This window comes from Kryptolebias marmoratus, linkage group LG7, assembly GCF_001649575.2.
Source record: "Kryptolebias marmoratus isolate JLee-2015 linkage group LG7, ASM164957v2, whole genome shotgun sequence".
Taxonomy (NCBI): domain Eukaryota; kingdom Metazoa; phylum Chordata; class Actinopteri; order Cyprinodontiformes; family Rivulidae; genus Kryptolebias; species Kryptolebias marmoratus.
In genome coordinates this window covers 22,470,968-22,477,096 of record NC_051436.1, presented here as the reverse complement: position 1 = coordinate 22,477,096, position 6,129 = coordinate 22,470,968, and the positions used below count along the sequence as shown (strand labels likewise).

At 41.2% G+C, this 6,129-nt stretch overlaps 1 protein-coding gene across 2 annotated transcripts in view; it reads right to left on the bottom strand.

Annotated features, from left to right (window-relative positions):
* hdac8 (histone deacetylase 8) overlaps nt 1–6,129 on the bottom strand; it is a 72,382-nt gene that overhangs the window by 23,067 nt on the left and 43,186 nt on the right. The window lies entirely within an intron of this gene.

Genomic DNA, 6,129 nt, shown 5'->3' with positions numbered 1-6,129 from the left:
TATATATATATATATATATATATATATATATATATATATATATATTCATTCCATTCTGGATAATTTATTTAACCAATTTCAACGTAAACAGGCAAAATATGGTAATTACACTCCCATAACATGTTTGTCTAAAACAAAAAAAATAGTTATTGCTCGTGTAAAATTATAAATTAGGAGCTTATATTTAACATAATAAAAATGCTAGCCCCACAGTACAATGCATTTAAGCATAAATGTAGGCCTATTTGATTACTAATCTAACAATTTTTTTTCTGTTCACTTTGCATATCTACCTTTTTCACTGTTGTTTTTTAATTGCTCTACTAAAAAGGTCATGTCCTCTTTCAGCCCTTGGTATTTCTCTTGAGTTTTTTGTGCTCCTTTTTCCATCACAGTTGCTTGGGACAGATGATCCTGTACACTATTCCAGCCAGTTGGTTATGGTGTTCCATGTATGCTTTGCCTGCCTGTAACTTGCATCCTGCTATTATGTGCTGGACTGTCTCAGGGCCATCTTTACACAGCCTGCATCTTGGGTCCTGCCTGGTATGATAGACCTCGGCCTCTATTGCTCCTGTGCTGCCATGATTAGTGCCTTTATGCTGTCCTTCAGTCCAGCCCTTTCTAGCCATTGGTAGGATTTATTCATATCAGCTATCTCCTCAATCTGCTGGTGGTACATGCAGTGCAGGGGCTTGTCTTTCTATGAGGGTTCCTCTTTTTCCTCTTCCACATTGGGTTTCTGCTGCCTGAGACATTCACTTAGAAGATTATCATTGGGGGCTTTCTTTCTGATGTACTCCAGGATCTTGGTTGTTTCATTTTGTATAGTGGCTCTGACGCTCACTAGTCCTCTGCTTCCCTCCTTTCTCTTAGTGTACAGTCTCAGGGTGCTGCACTTAGTGTGAAACCCTCTGTGCATTGTGAGGAGCTTTCGTGTTTTGATGTCAGTGGCTTCTAGCTCCTCCTTTGGCCAGGTTATTATACCAGCAGGGTATCTGATGACTGGCAACACATATGTGTTGCCAGTCATCTTACCATTCAGCTGGCTCTTCAGGACCTGCCTTACTCTCTGTAGGTAATTTGTTGTGGCTGACTTCCTTGTGGCCTCATCCTGGTTGCCATTTGTCTGTGGTATATCAAGGTACTTGTAGCTGTCCTGGACATCTGCAATGTTGCCTTCAGGTAGTTCAACCACTTCAGTTGGGATCACCTTGCCTCTCTTGGACACCATTCAGCTGCACTTATCAAGTCCAAATGACATACCAATGTCCTTACTGTATATCCTGGTGAGGTGGATCAGTGAGTGTGGATCAGCTGGGAGTTGGCCCACAACTTTGAGTTGGTCACACAACTTTGGTATAGGAGATCAGGGGTTCGAGAGTTTGAATCCCAGTGCCAAGCTCCGAGCAACCTCGGTTACACAATGAAGAGACATAAAAATGATACCATGCTGGCTCAAACATTGCCCGGAATAACAAGGTTTATGTCAGATGTACCAGGACATTCTGATAAGAAATGGGCTACTGGAACAAGACATTTGTGGACATGGACAGAGAAATCACTGTTGTAATGATACTATATGAGCAAACCTAGAGAAGAAGGATGTGGGATCTATGGAAACATAGTTACCCATCATCCAAATTGACAACGAAACTATGTTGAACCCAGTGTTCCAACATTCGAGAGCAAAACCTGCTATCACACCTAGAGAGCGTGCGAGCGTCTTATCAAGAAAGAGTTGAGATTCTCCATGCGGTACCCGGCTGTTTTGTCTTTTACGCACGGAGGGAAAACCCGATCATTTCGATCACCCCAGGAAGCACTTGCTTTCCTGGACGAAATGGATTGAGATCATCTTACAGTGGCTGGACACACACGTTGGTCCTTACCTGGAGGTAGATGCTCTACTTTCGCTTTCTTTTCTCTTCGGTACAGAACCTTGTTGCAAAAGTATGTGGCCAATTGTTGGACAGATATCCCACGATTTGGACGTTACTTTGTGCCTCACATGGATAAACAAGGTATGATAAAAATATATGTTGGTTGCTAGAATTCATCTCTAATATGTTTAGATCGCTGTGGCTCGGGATGGGGTGGGGGGGCTAAGCTTTAGGGAGGATGTTTCTTCTTTTCTCTGCGGCGACTCTTCTCGGTTTCATGTGCCCCGGTTTTCTTACTGCGGTTGATGTCCCGGAACCGCACAGGGTAGAGGGGCGTAGGTTGTGGGGGTTAGAGTTTATCTTAGGGCCATCGTTTGGGGATGGCTGTTCTTTCGTTCATGATGTTCTTTTTTTTTGTTATGTTTTCGCCAATGTACAATGTGAGCTACTTATTTCTCATGTCACTGAACTGCCGGTTTCTCAATTACTTTTCATAAATTCATGGAGGTCTTCTGCAGCTCTTGAAACACTCTCTCACAGACTGTCAAGCTATCATCAGGTTTACTATGAGTGATCTCAAAATAGTGTCCCTTAATGTTAAGGGAATAAATAACGTGATAAAAAGACAAAAGATCCTAACATTCTTGAAAAAAGAAAACACAAAAATAGCGTTATTATCAGAAACCCACTTAACTGACAATGAGCACCTTAAACTGAGGAGGAATTGGGTAGGCTAGGTGTTTTACTCATCACATAACTCTAAAAGTAGAGGAGTTGCTATACTAATCCATCGCAGTCTTCCCTTTACATTGGAGAAAACTATGAGCAACAATGATGGCTGGTATATTCTCATCTCAGGCTATCTTTATGGAGAACACATTTTAATAGGTTGCATATATGGTCCAAATATATATGAGGCTACTTTCTTCCCAAAACCTTTGTTGAATATTGCTTCGGTACATACACCGTATGTTGTAGTGGGGGTGGGGTAACTGTATTCATGACCCAGATGTTGACCAATCTCCTCCTAGATCTGCTACAACCTCAAGAATAAGTCTGAGATTGCGAGAGTTTTGCCAAGATTTATGTATGACACCTGGAGAATCACTAACCCTAGAGAAAGAGATAACACTTTTTTTTTCTCAACCCCATTAAACGTTCTCTCGGATTGACTTCTTATCTTCAAGAATGGTATTGGATCGAGTTAGAAAATGTTCAATTGGCACATGTGCAATCTCCGATCACTCTCCTGTTATTTTATGTATCAGTCCCCCTTATGCTGACCCTGCCTCTCACCACTAGAGGATGAATCCCTCTCTACTGAGCTATCCATCTCTCATTGACTACATTACAAATCAGTGGAATCTCTTTAGTGATACTAATAAGACCCCGGATGTCAACCCTTCGTTACTATGGGAGACAGCTAAAGCTTTTATTAGGGGAAGTGTCATCTCATATACAACAGCCCAGAAAAAAGCCGCCATTAAAGAACAATTACGCTTAGAAAGAATATTACAACAGACAGAATTGCAATTTAAAAATACATCCTCTAGAGCACTTTCTAAAAAATTAGAAGCAGCTCGTTCAGCTTTAAATCAATAACTAACAAAACAAGCAGAATCGACCATCTTCTTTGCTAAACATAGATTATATCAATCAGGGAACAAACCGGGTCGGCTACTAGCAAGGCTAACAAAATGCAGAATGGAAGCAAATACAATTTCATCGATACAAGACAATAACCCAGACAGACACCACAAAACAACAGACATTAATAGGGTCATGAGGGAATTCTACCAAAAACTACTTATCTGAATGCGATTCACCCGATGATAAAATAACAAAATTCTTAAGCGGTCTGACTTTCCCTCGCCTGACAGAGGAACAACAGGAGGTCTTAGGTGCTCCGATCTCTCAGAAAGAAGTTAGAGAAGCCATCGCCTCTCTTAAGGGTGGAAAAGCTCCTGGACCTGGCGATTTCTGTCCAGAATTCTATAAGAAACTGAGCCACCTGGTGGTTGGACCACTTACTGACATGTTTATACACTCGTTTGGACGTGGAGGCTTGCTGCCAACAATTAACCTGGCGAACATCAACCTCATCCTTAAAAAAGATAAACCACCAGACATATGCGGCTCATATAGACCTATTAGCCTTATCGGGGTAGATAGTAAGCTGCTCTCTAAAATACTTGCTACGAGATTGGAGAAACTGATGACTTTCTTGATAAACCCAGATCAGACTGGGTTCATACAAAATCATTTCTCCATCACAAATATGAGAAGATTACTTAACGTAATTCAGTACTCAAGCCAAACGAATTGTAGAGCCTTTGCTCTGTCCTTAGATGCTGAAAAGGCATTTGATAAGATTGAGTGGAAGTACTTATTTAACGTTTTGGGGAGATTCGGGATAGGGGGTGATTTTCTGAAATGGATCAAAATACTTTACAGTTCCCCGTCAGCCTGTGTCATGACTAATGGTGTCCAATCTCCATCTTTTACAATACATAGGGGAACTCGACAGGGTTGCCCTTTATCCCCGCTCCTGTTTGCTCTTGCGCTGGAGCCTCTAGCGATTATTATTAGATCACAACAAAATGTACATGGTGTGATGATTGGGGATAAAGTCCATAAAATAGCGTTATACGCAGATGATATTCTGTTATTTGTAACAAAACCTGACATCTCAATACCAGCTATCTTATCCACTATTCATGAGTTTGGTTCTTTCTCAGGTTATAAAATCAATTTTGATAAATCGGAAGCAATGCCTCTAGGTATTGCTACTGTTCAGGACCTACCCTCTAGTTGTTCCCTGAGATGCTCCCGACATGGCTTCACTTACCTTGGAATTAGTGTGTCCCCTAACTTGTCAGAGCTATGGAAGCTTAATTTCTCCCCAACATTTAGGAAAATAAAGAGCGACTTAGAAAGGTGGCATGACCTTCCCTTATCATTTATGGGGCGTAAAAGTCTAATTAAAATGAACATCTTCCCTCGGCTTCTATATCCCCTCCAAATGTTACCACTTTGGCTATCCAAAAAAGTTACTATGGACATAGAGAGCATTTTCCAGATTAATTTGGCATGGCAAGAGACCGCGACAGAAAATCAAAGCTTTACAGCTCCCTGTGGACAGAGGTGGCTTAGCTTTGCCAAACATTTGTTATTAGGGTTCCAAGCCCGCGGGAGCAAGTGGGCGGCCAATGCAAGGCATGGCCGTTCGCCTGCTCCCAGTGGAGCAGGTAACCCTATTGTTTTTGTACTGATTTTTCATTATTGTGTATTTTTTTTCTTCTCCGGTAAAACGCGTTGGCCAGAAAAATGAGAAACTGCTGGGGAAAAGCCAACCAGGCAGTCTGGTAGAAAAACGCTACCGCTACTCAGACCAAAAAAATCATATCGTCCCGTACCTAGGGGGCGCTATAACGAAGGACAATGCGTTTTTGCAAATAACTCCTAAGCCGTAAGTCCTACACTCAAAATCTTGATGGCACCTAAAACTATGGATGATTCTGCATCTTTTTTGCATTGGCCACGCCCACTTCCGCCTGGCTAGATTTTTTGCTATAGCATGATAAAGGCAAAACCTAGTTTCGAATACTTCTGCCACAATAAAAGCTGGATCAACGTGAAACTTGGTACATAACATCTACAGGCAAATATGCTGATGCGATGATGACAAAATTTTAAAAATCTTGCAATTTGCGCAAGTGACGCAATAGCAAAAACTTAAGTGCTAGCTAGCACAACGATTAACTATGAATATCTCTGCCATACTTTAAGATTATGGAAAATGCATTTAGATCCCAATAGTGGATGAGATGTTGCCACTTTGTATTAAATTTTATGCGGTTTTACGAAAAGGGGGCGCTACAGTTTCAAAAAGTTTATATCTGAATAACCCCTTGATGAATTTACACCAACGTGACTAACGTGTCTCTGTGTTTATATAGAGACAGAAGCACAAATAAAACCTACAGCATTGAGATCTGGACAAAATTCTTAAAGCTCCAGTCCATTGTCATAGCAGTCACCAAAATGTTTATGCAGATACAATAGCGCAGAGTCGGTGTTGGGATCATTAACACATGAAAAAAGGCTCTGGCTCTGATACGTCCGTGTCTGGAACAATTCTGTCAAAAATGACATTGGAATTCTGTATTTTATTGCCACATCTGGTCTAAATGCAGTATTTACAGCATCTGTGGCGACATTTTCTTTCCAATGCACCATTGGGATA